Here is a 16266-nt window from a genome sequence, read left to right on the forward strand (position 1 = left end):
CTTCTGATCACAATGGTAGGATGATGCCTCAATGTGAAGAAGGGTAGCACCAGTTCTTCACCTAACAGTATGGAATGCTTATCTAAAAAAATGAAAAAGGAACAGTACAGTATAGACAAAGGTCCCATAAACTCAACAAGAACAAACCATTAAGAACTTTAAGCATAAACATGTGAGACAACAAACCAAGTGGCTCAGAATACCACATCCGACCCAACCAGCAGTTTTGTTGAAGGTATTTTCCTCTGATCTTTCGTTAAGAGGGTACAACATCTCAAATACATTAGACTGGTGTGGGTCTCCAACCATTTAGGAACCCTCAAATCAATAGTACAGGGGTCTTGAATCAGCCACAAAATCGCTTCAGGAAGAATTGGGTGGAGCACTGGTTTCATATGTACCCTGCCGCTCATGTCAAGGTCTATGAAAATAACCAAACACAAGGCTGAGTACTCAGATCTTATAGGAACCTCCCCAATAGTGAATGGCCATCTGTACATTCATAGTTCCCCAGGTCTGTAGACAGATGCGGGTTTCACGTCCGGGACCTCTGCCTATCAGACATTTATAGAATATTTTATGGATAACACATAAATGTATGGGAAAACTCCTCTTGTAAATAGTGCGCCTCAAGTTTCTTCTGCTGTTTGCAGTGGAATGTAGTCATCATAGCTAATATGAGGGAAGGATTCCTGAGAGGGGGTATACATCTACTATATCCATATTCTGTGGATATCTACCCTAATAAAGCTTATGGACGGTGAGTGCAGTGATGAGACCGACCCTTTATCAACATGTTCTGTCCCACAAACTAATGTAGTACACTGCACTGACCGCCGATAGACTTTATTCTCCAAAGACAATTTAAGTTTGTTATATGTATTAAAATACTTTTTTTCCCAGAATTATCTAAGAATTATCGACAAGGAAAATGGACTCAAGATAAAGCTTAGAAACATATATTTCTTTACAGCTCCTGATATAGGTATTGCGGTCTTTAAAAACAGTAGTCCCCAACTTCTGCCTCCTCAGCAAGTTATCCCCTAGCCATTGGTAGATCATAACTTGCTGATTACGGGTGTTTCACTGCCAGGACCCCCACCAATCCTAAGAACAGGGTGTCTGGAACAAGCGGCTGTTAAGAATGCGCAACAACACTTCTTTCATTATGGGACAATGATGGGGCTGATATGCTGATGATGGACTATGATGGGGCTGATGTGCTGATGATGGACTATGATGGGGCTGATGTGCTGATGATGGACTATGATGGGGTTGATGTGCTGATGATGGACTATGATGGGGCTGATGTGCTGATGATGAACTATGATTGGGATGATGAAGTCTGCAATAACAGAGCATAGCAGTACAACCCCTTAGCCTGGAGTGCCCTAACAAATAGCTGGGGAGGGTCTGAGCTCACAGTCAGACCTTAGAAGAAGAGTTAATAGTTTTGTTTCTTCTGTCTTAAAGGACAAAAAAGGCTTACAGTATATACTCGCGTATAAGTCGAGATTTTCAGCCCATTTTTTGGGGCTGAAAGTCCCCCTCTCGGCTTATACGCGAGTCATATACCGGGGGTCGGCCAGGGAGGGGGAGCGGGGGGGGGTGTCGGAGATCATACTCACCTCTCCTGGCATGTTTCTGCAGCCCCCCGTGCTTATTCCATCTTCTCGGCGCTGTTCTTCCTGCTTTCAGCGGTCACGTGGTACGCTCATTACCCTCATTAATATGCACATATGTAATGAGCGGCACCACGTGACCGCAGAAAGCAGGAAGAACAGCACTGAGAAGATGGAACAAGCACGGGGGGCTGCAGAGACATGCCAGGAGAGGTGAGTATAACGGGGGGAGCCATATTCACCTGTGCCCCATTCCACCGCTGCGCATCGCTCTGCTGTCTTGCTTCCTCTGGCAGTGACGTTAAGGTCAGAGGGTGCCATGACGTAGTTAGCAGGCGCCCTCTGCCTGAACAGTCACTGCAGAGCCAGCAACGCTGAGGAGCAGCAGCTGCAGCAGTGACAAGGTGAGTATATAGTTTTTTTTTTCATTTTTTTAATTGAGGCTGCGGCAGCAGCATTGTAAGGGGCCACTAATCACTGTGCAGCAATACAAGGGGCCACTCATCACTGTGCAGCATTATAAGGGGCCACTCATCACTGTGCAGCATTATAAGGGGCCACTCATCACTGTGCAGCATTATAAGGGGCCACTCATCACTGTGCAGCATTATAAGGGGCCACTCATCACCTTGCAGCATTATAAGGGGCCACTCATCACCGTGCAGCATAATAAGGGGCCACTAATCACCGTGCAGCATAATAAGGAGCCACTAATCACTGCAGCATTTCAAGGGGCCACTAATCACTGTGCAGCATTATAAGGGGCCACTCATCACTGTGCAGCATTACAAGGGGCCACTCATCACTGTGCAGCATTACAAGGGCCCACTAATAACTGTGCAGCATTATAAGGGGCCACTCATCACTGTGCAGCATTATAAGGGGCCACTCATCACTGTGCAGCATTATAAGGGGCCACTCATCACTGTGCAGCATTATAAGGGGCCACTCATCACCTTGCAGCATTATAAGGGGCCACTCATCACAGTGCAGCATAATAAGGGGCCACTAATCACCGTGCAGCATAATAAGGAGCCACTAATCACTGCAGCATTTCAAGGGGCCACTAATCACTGTGCAGCATTATAAGGGGCCACTCATCACTGTGCAGCATTACAAGGGGCCACTCATCACTGTGCAGCATTACAAGGGGCCACTAATAACTGTGCAGCATTACAAGGGGCCACTAATCACTGTGCAGCATTACAAGGGGCCACTAATCACTGTGCAGCATTACAAGGGGCCACTAATCACTGTGCAGCATTATATGGGGCCAGTAATCACTGTGCAGCATTATATAGGGCCAGTAATCACTGTGCAGCATTATATGGGGCCACTCATCACTGTGCTGCATTATAAGAGGCCACTCATCACTGTGCAGCATTATAAGGGGGCCTCTCATCACTGTGCAGCATTATACGGGGCCACTAATCACTGTGCAGCATTACAAAGGGCCACTAATCACCGTGCAGCATAAGGGGCCACTAATCACTGCATTTCAAGGGGCCACTAATCACTGTGCAGCATTATAAGTGGCCACTAATCACCGTGCAGCATTGTAAGGGGCCACTAATCAATGTGCAGCATTATAAGGGGCCACTAATCACTGTGCAGCATTATAAGGGGCCACTAATCACTGTGCAGCATTATAAGGGGCCACTAATCATTGTGCAGCATTATAAGGGTCCACTCTCCATGCAGCATTATAAGGGGCCACCAATCACTGTGCAGCATTATATGGGGCATATGTTATTATGGACCATGTTATAGGGCTACCATTATTCACTGTGCAGCATTATTAGGCATATTTTTGTATGGAGCATCTTATGGAACCCATCATGAACTTTATGGAGCATTATATGGGGCCATCATGAACTTTATGGAGCATCTTATGGGGCCCATTTTATTTTTGAAATTTACCAGTAGCTTCGGCATTTTCCACCCTAGGTTTATAGGCGAGTCAATAAGTTTTCCCAGTTTTTTGTGACAAAATTAGGGTGGTCGGCTTATACATGGGTCGGCTTATACACGAGTATATACGGACTTCTAAAGAAAATTGCCCCCAAGTTATTTTGAGCGACCCCGCCTGCTGTACCATCCTTGTGATTTACGAGAACGTTTCTCACTTCCTGCTAGGACAGCGGAAACCCAAGGAGTAAAGAGAGAAGGTCCTTATGGCTGCATGGAGTAATGCTGGAAATCTCTAAGTCTGCGGGGACAACAGAGACTTTAGAAGAAGGCAAACCAAGGTTTAGTGCTAGCACTAGTGTGAGAGAAGGTTTATACTACAGGACAGAAGTGCTGTAACAGGAAAGAACCTAACAAATAAAAAAGATTGTAGACAAACCAGATTTTGCTATCTATTCATGTCATTGCCTTCCATATTACAGAGAAATTTCCCTAAATCCGGTATCTGATAATCCACAATGATGTATATTCAGGGTCGAACTGGGGTGTCTGGGGCCCACCAGGGGAATGGACTCTAGGGCCCCATCCTACAGCTATATGCTAATATCTGTCAGTCGTTATCCCCATTATAGTGGAGCATCGGCTGTAAAACACAGGCGGCTCCTGCACATCTACTGTGCATCCCCATAACTGGGATGTATAATTACGGTAGTTTACATTAATGTGGTTCTTTGGTTAAAACAATTTATCACCGATCCATGGGCTCTATAGGATAGCTGATCGCATACGTCCGACCATTAGAAACTGCACCGACCGGAAGAATGAGAAAGTTTTATCGTTGATAGGACACTTATCCCCATTTTAAAATGGAGCAGCAGGTTAGATATCTGACCGAAGCTTCATTCATTCTCTTTGGAGCTTCTATAAAAATACAAGTGCAGCCACTGAGGGAATGAATGGATCAGTGGTCAAGTCGGACATGCCACTCCAGTCTAATGGGGATAAAAAGTTCCACATTTTGCTGAATGGGTCCAAGTAGTTAGACCCCCCCAATCAATACGTTATCACTTGTCCTGTGAATAGGAGATTACGTTTTTCCACAGGAAACCCCTGTAAGTGCATCTCTGCCGCTGTTTACAAAGTATTTAATCTCTAATGGAAATAAAGAATATTCTCCTAATTAATATCAGAGAAGACTAATGACCGTCAAACACAACACAATCCACTGTACCAAGACCAATAATACCACATACAGGGGAGAAATACCACCACACCATGACCAGACCACATAGTACCCGCATCATATCACATAAAAGGCACAAATACAACCACACCATGACCAGACCACATATTACCACCACATAGTGACCGAATAATATGACATATTACCAGCATATAGGGACCAAATAATAATTCATACACGGAGAAATACTTCCACACTGTGAACAGTCCACAAATTACCACCACTTATTGATGGAATACTACAGTACTGATTATGAATACAAACCACAATAATAACAACACTGTTATTACCACCAGTGACATTATACACAGTACCTCTGTATATAGTGTCAGTGTACAGGTAATATAGTGATTACCAGTGACATTATACACAGGAGCTCAGTGATCACTGGCAACATTATTGTCAAGGTTTGCTCAGCTTGTGGGATTAGGTAGTTCAGAGGTTAATGTGGATGGCCTCACTCTGAGATTCTGGGAGGCTTTTTAAAGCCTCATTGTGGGCTCATTCCTCATCGTTTATACTCAGACCCTTGGCCGAGTGTGTGTGACCCTGGTGTGCTTTGTGACTGTAATACTTTATGCTTGTTTGGTTTTGATCTGGTTCTGTCCCTGTTACGAGTTCTGCCTGTCCCTCTTGTACTGCGTTGCTATCTCTGTGTATGACTCATTGCCTATGACCTGACTATTCTCTGATTGCCCCTCTTGTACTGTGCAGCTATCTCCATGTATGACTCATTGCTTACGTTCTGACTACTCTCTGCTCGCCCCTCTGGTATCGCGCCGCCCTCTCCATGTATGACCGCCCGTTTGTCTGACCTGAGTTCCCCTCGCCTCTACTCCAGGATTCCTGTAGTAGAGTCCTACAATCATCTTCAGAAGTGGGACACTAAGCCCCGCCCCCTGTGGTCACATGATCGTAGGTCCTTGTACTTCTTACTACCTTCAGCATCGCAGGTCCCGTCTGCCTCAACTTTCCCTGCAGTATCGGACCCCGGGCCCTCCCGCAGTAGGGGTGAGTCACGCTGCTCAGCCATGGCAGTTCGCCGACGCTGACAGGATCCTGATATTTATACACAGAAGATCTGCATACAGTGTCAGTGTAATACAGTGACCACCAGTGAAATTATACACAGGAGCTTTTGGAAGTGCATTGAGCAGCAGGGTGGTTTGCTGGTGAAGGGAAAAAAAATCTCTTTAAATCTTCTGCCTGAGCGAGTGTAAGCGAGCTGAGTGTGACCTGAGCGTCAGTGCGAACGGTGGTAAGTGTGTGACTTGTGATTCAGTGACTTTGGATTCAGGGAGTTTGCAAAGGAGGTATTACTGAATTGCTGTTATATTTTATTAATACTTTTTATTTATTTTTACTTAGCTTTTCTGTCTGGTGCAATCCCCATTAGGAATGTGCTCCACTATTGCCAATGCCATCCAGTGTACGTCTTGACGCATGTACGCAATCCTTGACCAGCCAGTCGAGGGTGCATACTGCTGTGCGAGATGTGAGCACATTGTGCATTTGGAAGCCCAGATACTGGATTTAAATGTGCAGCTGGCAACACTGAGATCAATAGACAATATGGAAAGGAGACTTCTACTCACTGAGCAGACGCTCAATGAGATAGATGAGGGGGGGATGCTAGGTTGGAGCTGCAGGACAGTGAAGCAGTAAGATGGGTGACAGTTAGAAGGTGGGGTAGACAGAAGAGTGCCAGGGAGGCTAGTCCTGATCTGGCACAACCCAATAAGTTTGCCAAGTTGGCAGATGAGGGGAGTGTCAGTGCAGGGGTAGCACTGCTGCAGCAAGGCATGTCCTCTGAAAGCCAGAGGAGTATATGCTCCAGTAAGGGGAGAAATAGGAGAGCAGGGCAGGCCAGACAGGTGCTGGTAGTGGGGGACTCAATTATTAGGGGAACAGATAGGGCAATCTGTCACAAAGAAAGGGATCGTCGAACGGTGTGCTGCCTATCTGGCGCGCAAGTCTGACACATCGCTGACCGGGTTGACAGATTACTGGGAGGGGCTGGTGAGGATCCAGCGGTCATGGTGCACATTGGTACAAATGACACAGAGGTAGGTGGAAGGTCCTTAAAGATGATTTCAGGGAATTAGGCTGCAATCTTAAGGCAAGGACCTCCAAGGTGGTATTTTTGGAAATATTTCCTGTACCACGTGCCACGCCAGAGAGGAGATTAGGGAAGTTAATAAGTGGTTCAAGAATTAGTGTAGGAAGGAGGGGTTTGGGTTCCTGGAGAACTGGGCCGACTTCTCAGTTGGCTACAGGTTCTACGCTAGGGACGGGCTGCACCTCAATGGGGAGGGTGCAGCTGTGCTGGGGAAAAAAATGGCTAGAAGGGTGGAGGAGTGTTTAAATTTGGAACTAGGGGAGGGTATTCATTTTATAAGAGGGGAAGACTGTGTAGATAGAGACCTGGGCACAAATAATGAAATTGGGGGTGGTAGTGGCATGGGGGGTGAGGTTAGAACAGTTAATAATTTAAGAAATAGAGGTACAGACATACATAAAGTGCATGTATACAAATGCCAGAAGCCTCGCCAACAAAATGGAGGACTTAGAATTAATTTTGTTGGAAGATAAGGTATATTGCACCCCCTCATAGGGTATAAGGCTGCCCCCTCATAGGGTATAATGCTTCTCCCCCCTCATAGGGTATAATGCACCCCCTCATAGGGTATAATGCTGCCCCCTCATAGGGTATAACACTAGATAGATAGATATGTGATAATTAGATGTATAGATAGATAATAGATAGATAGATCTATGGATAGACAGATAGATATAAAGATATAAAGATAATAGATAGTGAAAGATATAGGTAGCTATAGAGATAGATAGACCTAGATAGATATAGATAGATAAATAGATAGATAGGGGATAAATAGATATATGGATAGATAGATAGAAAGATAGATAGATAGATAGATATAAAGATAATAGATAGTGATAGCTATAGATAGGTACTGTATATAGATAGATAGATAGGGGATAAATAGATAGATCTATGGATAGATGATATATAGATGGATAGATATAAAGATAATAGATAGAGATAGATATAGATAGGTATAGAGATAGATGGATATAGACTATTTATATCTATCTATATCTACCTCTATATCTATCTATCTATCTATCTATATCTATCTCTATATCTAAGATAGAGACAGATAGATATAGAGATAGAGATATAGATATACAGATAGAAATAGATAGATATAGAGATATATAGATATAGAGACAGATAGATATAGAGATAGATATAGATAGATATAGAGATATATAAAAAACAAACCACAATACTCACCTCTCCTCCTGCTCCCACGCTGATGACGGCTTCAGTGTCAGCAGCTGACCCGTCTGCCAGACACACAGCGGGTGCGCGATGAAGTGACGTCATCGCGCATCGGCTGTGAGTCAGGAGCAGAGGGGACTGATGGGAGAGAGATGCTCTCTCTTCCACTGCAATTGAGCGCGGCGCCGGCTGCCTAGGTTGGGGAGCGGGGCCCCGGGGTGAGTGAAGGCCGAGAGTGAATGAATATTCATTTCTCTTTAGTAGTGGGGACAGTGGCTCCTGCCTCCTGACACCCGCTGCTGCTCCGCTGGCAGGGCCCCCATAGCAGCTGTGTGGCACTGGCTGGGGGCCCCTGGAGCAGTGGGGGCCCTAGGCAACTGCTGTCCCTGTATACCAGTAGAGGTGCCAGGGCCCACCAGATGCCAGGGCCCACCGGAGAATCAGTCCGACGCTACCTGTCTGTATATATGTCAGTGTACAAGTAATAGAATGATCACTGGAGACATACACAGGAGTTCTGTATATAGTGTATAGTGTACAGGTAATACAGTGACTCACCAGTAACATTATACACAGGAGCTCTGCATATAGTCAGCGTACAGGTAATACAAGGATCACCAGTGACATTATACACAGGAGCTCTGTATATACTATATAATGTAAGTGTCCAGGTAAATCACTGACTTACCAGTGACCTCTGTATTTGTAGCGATTCATCTTCGCTTTTCTTCCTCTTCCAGCCAGGACACGTTTGCTGCAGAAAATAACACACTATACTTGATCACTTCTAGACCACATTCCCCACTTTCCCCCCCGACTTCTACACTTTATGTGTAAAGGTCAGCCAGGGCAGTAGTCGTGGCTGAGTATTTCGGGTTCGGGCATTGTATACCCTGACCTCCCTCTACAGGAAAACGGTACCTCTTCTCTTGCATGGTACGGTGAATACTCACCGTGCCGTCAGCGTCCCCTTTGCTACGCCGACTTGATGCTGATCCTTGATCCCAATGAATAGAGACACAGTCCAGGGCAACTCTTAACTGAGCAAATTTATTTTCTTCAGGACACAGCACATCCACATAGTTTCCAGCATTTTCATCACAGTAAAGACAGCACATTACTTCATCTTTCCCTTCACTGTTCCTTGCAGTGTTTCCGTTTGACGAAGCGTCTCAGATGGCTCCTCAGTGTCCTCCCTGTATAGCGTCACCACGGTGAAGCGCTCTCCAGCATGTTTCGCCCCGGACATCAGAGATTCAGCCCACGTAGCTTTCCACCACATTCTGGAGTGACCTGCCCGTACCCTTTTACGGTAACCTTCAATCTTCCTCTGTTTACTTACACTCTTTTCCACTTTATTGCTGATTCTGCAGTACCGTGTTCTTCTCTAGATGGCTGGGCATCAGCTTTAACATCACGGGGTAGTTAGGCAGCTCAGGCATATAGCCCACCCGAGCACAAAGGGGTCAGGCCTCTGACTGCCTGAAACTGGAAGACCATCCTGGCTTATTCTCCAGCTATCCCCTCCTACAGTTAACTCCTATATGTCCTACAGCTACATCTACTGTGCAATGAGCTCAGTGCCCCATCTAGTGACCATAGCCCAGACTGCACTGTCCCTACCAAGTACAAGGTGCAGAAACATAGCTTATGCTATATAAATAATACAGCAACATGAAATATACGATAATGCGCAACAATGGTATAACATATATATAAATATATATACAAGTACAACAGCAACATGGGGGTTTAAAGGGGTAAGACTCTCAACCCCTTACACATGTCTACATATTGATATTAGTCATGTATTATACTACAGCACAGGCACCATTTTGATGAATGCAAACCTTTTTTTTGTAACCCCACAAACACCCGGAGCACCAGAATCTCAATAACTGAAATTTACAAATACAGATTACACAACAACCACAAGATGCATTTCATCACCCAGGTCACCTCATTTTAATCAGTATAACAGCGTAGACCTGACACTGTCTGTACTTTACTGTTCACAATCCTGCTGACAGGATCCCTTTAAATCTAAATTTTAATAAGTTTGTTCTTTTCTGCGCTAAACGTCCCCCAAACCCTGAGGACGGCGAGTATACCTTGGTTGTGTTTTGCTGTATGTGTATACAAAAGTAAAAGAAGAGCACCTATCAGGGGCTCAGAAAAGCTGGGTGGCATGTGTGCTAGTGTGTGACCCAGCGCAGGTGTCTCACTGGCCTATCAAAACAGTGACCGATAGCAGCAAACAGTGTGATGTGGATGTGAGAACTGTCTGCGGGGTGCGCTTAGGTGAGTGGACAAAAGAATATGGGAGGTTCACCTTTATAGTAACATCCCAGGGCAGGTGTGTCGTGAGCAAGTGGTGTTCAAGAAATATTGGTGGCAGTGGTTGTGACTTATCCTGACACACAATGTACAGGGAAATGGGAAAATTGTGAAAAAAAACGCAATTCTGACCTTAATTATGTTTACGGCGTACATTATGTGGTAAAAATGACCATGTAATATGATTCTCCTCATCAGTATGATTACAGAGATACTAAACGTGCCCAGATTTTTAAATTATTTTAGTGGTAGAAAAAAAATCAAGACTTTGAAATAAAAAATATGTTGGAGTTTGTGTTGCCATTTTCCGAGACCCGTAGTTTTACTTTTTCGTTCAATAGAGCTATGAGAGGGATTATTTTTTCATAAGGCGAGACGTTATTATGGATATTACTTTGGGATACATATGACATTTTAGTTGCTTGTTACGTATTTTAAGTGGTATTGCAGCGACCAAAAAATACCGCAATGTTGGCGTTTTTAAATTTTTTGTGTTTACCAATTGGGTTAATTATTTTTATATTTTGATAGCTCGGACTTTGCTGGATGTGGCGATATCACTTGACATTTTTTTTTATGTTCATTTTCAATGGAGGAAAATTGAACTTTTATGAGTTTTTTTTCAGATTTGTTTAAATCTTTTTTTGTTGTTTTACTTTTCTTTTCACTTCATTTATCGCTCCCTAAGGCCCCTTTCACACTTCAGTTTTTTGCAATCAGTCACAATCCGTCAGGTTTTGACAAAAACGGATCCTCAATTTTTTTTGGAGGATCCGTTTTTTCCCCATTGACTTGCATTAATGGCGGATTGTGACGGATGGCTGTCCGTTTCATCCGTTTTTTTTTTGAGGATCCGCCAAAAGTTGCTGTCCGTCACCATCCTCAAAGATTTCAAAACGGAGCTTGCAACAAAACTCTCTCTCCTTCCCGACCAGCATTTCCTTTAAATTTCCTCATTTTCAGGATCCTGTGCCATCCGTTCACATCAGTTCAGAACGGATCCGCTTGTCTGCCTTTTTGGCGGATTTGAACTGATGCAAAAAACTGAAGTGTGAAAGAGGCCTAAGCTGTACTACATACAGGGGCTAATGGTGCAGCAGAAGTGTGAACTTTTTGATGCTTTTGTTTAATATTTTCCACTATATTATATGGAGAGCATAAAAAACGCATGCAAAATTCCAATGAAGTCTCCAATTGTGGAACTGAAGCATTCCTCTACTAAAAAAAATGCATTCGAAAAAACTGCCACAAAAAAATACAATAAAAAGTTTTGATTGCTTTAGTGCGAATACCTATGGAAACAATGCAGCACTTCTGCACGTGTGAACATGGCCCAGGAGAGACTCTGGACAATTTGTATGTTCTACACCAGGTTCACACTTGGGGTTATTTATTTTTTTATCACTACTTAGAATTACAGACAAATTAAAAAAAGTGATCTGAGCCAATTATATGGAAAAAATACAATATTATTTAACATTTATTCTGAAGCTATATGAAATAATTCCGACTACAGCAATGGTCTGTGCCCATCACGGGTGATCCGTGTTACCGGGAAGAGAGGAGGAGACATTCCTAGAAGGAGCTGACAATAGATACATCACATTATCTCACATATGAGGATACAGAATTATACAGGTTTGAAAATATCAAATAGAAAGATTTGCCTGTAAACAGGTAAAAAAGCAAAAACAGTAAATAAAGCAATGACTTGCGCTATTGTACCGGTAAGTTTTTATACATCTCATCCCAATCCAGCTAACCCCTATCCGTACAGTGGCAGCTGGTATTGGATGGTCTGCCATGGGTAACATAACTAGTTCTCCTATATTAGACCCATTGCCATGTTCGTCTTTATGACATCACAGAAGCGTTGTCCACGAGTCATGGAATGTTCCGCAAGAACGGTCAGTGCGAGGCAAGCAGAGATAGAGAGGAGAGCTGAACACTAACCCAGAGCGACTTGTAAATCACTTTTTACTTGTTTTGTTTATTTTTTTTACTTTTATTTCTTTTTTTTGGGAGTGTTTTCTACCATCCGCACACACTTTTGTGTGTGTGGAGGGGAAGGCAGCCTAATGGCTGCACCCGTAGCTGGAGGAAAGTTCCAACCACGGAGACGTCTCCCACATGCCAGGACATCCCTATACAGTCAGAGGCCTGAACACCACCAAAGGCCAACTGGCTTCACGGGGTATGTGATGGCAGTGCTTTATTATATCGTGTCAATTATTAAATGCCTGTTCAAAACACCAGAAAAGGCAAAGGACCGATATTCCAGACTGAAAAGTCCACCACCATATCCTACAATGCCCGAAATAGGCCGATTCGTACAACCTGCAGCAAACATCAGCGCAGAGCCAGAGGGTATGAAGGAACGCCTGATACTCACCAGAACAGTAGATGAGGAAGAGACAACAGCCACATTGCCCAGGAGCCCATCCCCATGCACCTGGATGGAGCTAACTCCCTCTCAAGCACGTATACTCCTCAGTATGCCTTACGACCATCAACCGCGTATTAAGGTGACTGCTAAACAAGGCTACAATCCTACACCACACCTGCCAGTCAGCTATACCACTGGAAAGATCATGCAAGTAATGCTGATGAGCCCACAGGATGTACAACGTGCCTACAAGAGAGATTTGGGTTTCCTTCCAAGTCCTAGGAAGATCATTCTCCCGAGAAGAGAATTCCGCGGCACTTTGATTTAGCCGGCGGAAAATGTAGTGGCGAGTTGCTTGCAGCAAGCACATACCATCTTCTGCACAGCTGCTTCTTAGACAGATTTTCCGGTTTTGACTATGGCTTGATCAATGGATCATGTTTCTATACTGCCGCCTGCCCTGACCTCTGCTTGTTTAAAGTTATGCATCTACACTGCCGCCTGCCCTGACCTTTGCTTGCTCAATGGATTATGTTTTTGAACTGCCGCCTGCCTGACCTCTGCTTGCTCAATGGATTGTTTCTGCACTGCCGCCTGCCTTGACCTCTGCTTGCTCAATGGATTATGTTTTTGAACTGCCGCCTACCCTGACCTCTGCTTGCTCAATGGATTATGTTTCTGCACTGCCGCCTGCCTTGACCTCTGCTTGCTCAGTGGATTATGTTTTTGAACTGCCGCCTGCCCTGACCTCTGCTTGCTCAATGGATTATGTTTTTGAACTGACGCCTGCCCTGACCTCTGCTTGCTCAATGGATTGTTTCTGCACTGCCGCCTGCCTGACCTCTGCTTGCTCAATGGATTATGTTTTTGAACTGCCGCCTGCCCTGACCTCAGTTTGCTCAATGGATTATGTTTCTGCACTGCCGCCTGCCCTGACCTCAGCTTGCTCAATGGATTATGCTTCTGCACTGCCGCCTGCCCTGACCTCTGCTTGTTTCCGGTTATTAATCTGTGATACTAATAAAAATGTATATTATTCTGCACTATATGGACTGTGGGTCGTTTTTTTTCTTTGGTTTTATGGTTGTTTCCGGTTATGTTTTTGCACTGCTGCCTACCCTGACCTCTGCTTGCTCAATGGATTATGTTTCTGCACTGCCGCCTGCCTTGACCTCTGCTTGCTCAGTGGATTATGTTTTTGAACTGCCGCCTGCCCTGACCTCTGCTTGCTCAATGGATTATGTTTTTGAACTGACGCCTGCCCTGACCTCTGCTTGCTCAATGGATTGTTTCTGCACTGCCGCCTGCCTGACCTCTGCTTGCTCAATGGATTATGTTTTTGAACTGCCGCCTGCCCTGACCTCAGCTTGCTCAATGGATTATGTTTCTGCACTGCCGCCTGCCCTGACCTCAGCTTGCTCAATGGATTATGCTTCTGCACTGCCGCCTGCCCTGACCTCTGCTTGTTTCCGGTTATTAATCTGTGATACTAATAAAAATGTATATTATTCTGCACTATATGGACTGTGGGTCGTTTTTTTTCTTTGGTTTTATGGTTGTTTCCGGTTATGTTTTTGCACTGCTGCCTGCCCTGACCTCTGCTTGTTTCCGGTTATGTTTCTGCACTGCTGCCTGCCCTGACCTTTGCTTGTTTCTGACTACTCATTTGCCTGCTGATTTTGTACTTCTTCCTCAATGCCTGCACTTTTAAGACCCCAGTAGAGCTAATTTATATAAATCCTGCATCCTAACAATGAAGCCGGGTTATAGGGCTTCTGATCACAATGGTAGGATGATGCCTCAATGTGAAGAAGGGTAGCACCAGTTCTTCACCTAACAGTATGGAATGCTTATCTAAAAAAATGAAAAAGGAACAGTACAGTATAGACAAAGGTCCCATAAACTCAACAAGAACAAACCATTAAGAACTTTAAGCATAAACATGTGAGACAACAAACCAAGTGGCTCAGAATACCACATCCGACCCAACCAGCAGTTTTGTTGAAGGTATTTTCCTCTGATCTTTCGTTAAGAGGGTACAACATCTCAAATACATTAGACTGGTGTGGGTCTCCAACCATTTAGGAACCCTCAAATCAATAGTACAGGGGTCTTGAATCAGCCACAAAATTGCTTCAGGAAGAATTGGGTGGAGCACTGGTTTCATATGTACCCTGCCGCTCATGTCAAGGTCTATGAAAATAACCAAACACAAGGCTGAGTACTCAGATCTTATAGGAACCTCCCCAATAGTGAATGGCCATCTGTACATTCATAGTTCCCCAGGTCTGTAGACAGATGCGGGTTTCACGTCCGGGACCTCTGCCTATCAGACATTTATAGAATATTTTATGGATAACACATAAATGTATGGGAAAACTCCTCTTGTAAATAGTGTGCCTCAAGTTTCTTCTGCTGTTTGCAGTGGAATGTAGTCATCATAGCTAATATGAGGGAAGGATTCCTGAGAGGGGGTATACATCTACTATATCCATATTCTGTGGATATCTACCCTAATAAAGCTTATGGACGGTGAGTGCAGTGATGAGACCGACCCTTTATCAACATGTTCTGTCCCACAAACTAATGTAGTACACTGCACTGACCGCCGATAGACTTTATTCTCCAAAGACAATTTAAGTTTGTTATATGTATTAAAATACTTTTTTTCCCAGAATTATCTAAGAATTATCGACAAGGAAAATGGACTCAAGATAAAGCTTAGAAACATATATTTCTTTACAGCTCCTGATATAGGTATTGCGGTCTTTAAAAACAGTAGTCCCCAACTTCTGCCTCCTCAGCAAGTTATCCCCTAGCCATTGGTAGATCATAACTTGCTGATTACGGGTGTTTCACTGCCAGGACCCCCACCAATCCTAAGAACAGGGTGTCTGGAACAAGCGGCTGTTAAGAATGCGCAACAACACTTCTTTCATTATGGGACAATGATGGGGCTGATATGCTGATGATGGACTATGATGGGGCTGATGTGCTGATGATGGACAATGATGGGGCTGATGTGCTGATGATGGACTATGATGGGGTTGATGTGCTGATGATGGACTATGATGGGGCTGATGTGCTGATGATGAACTATGATTGGGATGATGAAGTCTGCAATAACAGAGCATAGCAGTACAACCCCTTAGCCTGGAGTGCCCTAACAAATAGCTGGGGAGGGTCCGAGCTCACAGTCAGACCTTAGAAGAAGAGTTAATAGTTTTGTTTCTTCTGTCTTAAAGGACAAAAAAGGCTTACAGTATATACTCGCGTATAAGTCGAGATTTTCAGCCCATTTTTTGGGGCTGAAAGTCCCCCTCTCGGCTTATACGCGAGTCATATACCGGGGGTCGGCCAGGGAGGGGGAGCGGGGGGGGTGTCGGAGATCATACTCACCTCTCCTGGCATGTTTCTGCAGCCCCCCGTGCTTATTCCATCTTCTCGGCGCTGTTCTTCCTGC

Source organism: Dendrobates tinctorius, unplaced genomic scaffold (genome assembly GCF_039654945.1).
Source record: "Dendrobates tinctorius isolate UK_male_01 unplaced genomic scaffold, ASM3965494v1 ptg000359c, whole genome shotgun sequence".
NCBI lineage: Eukaryota > Metazoa > Chordata > Amphibia > Anura > Dendrobatidae > Dendrobates > Dendrobates tinctorius.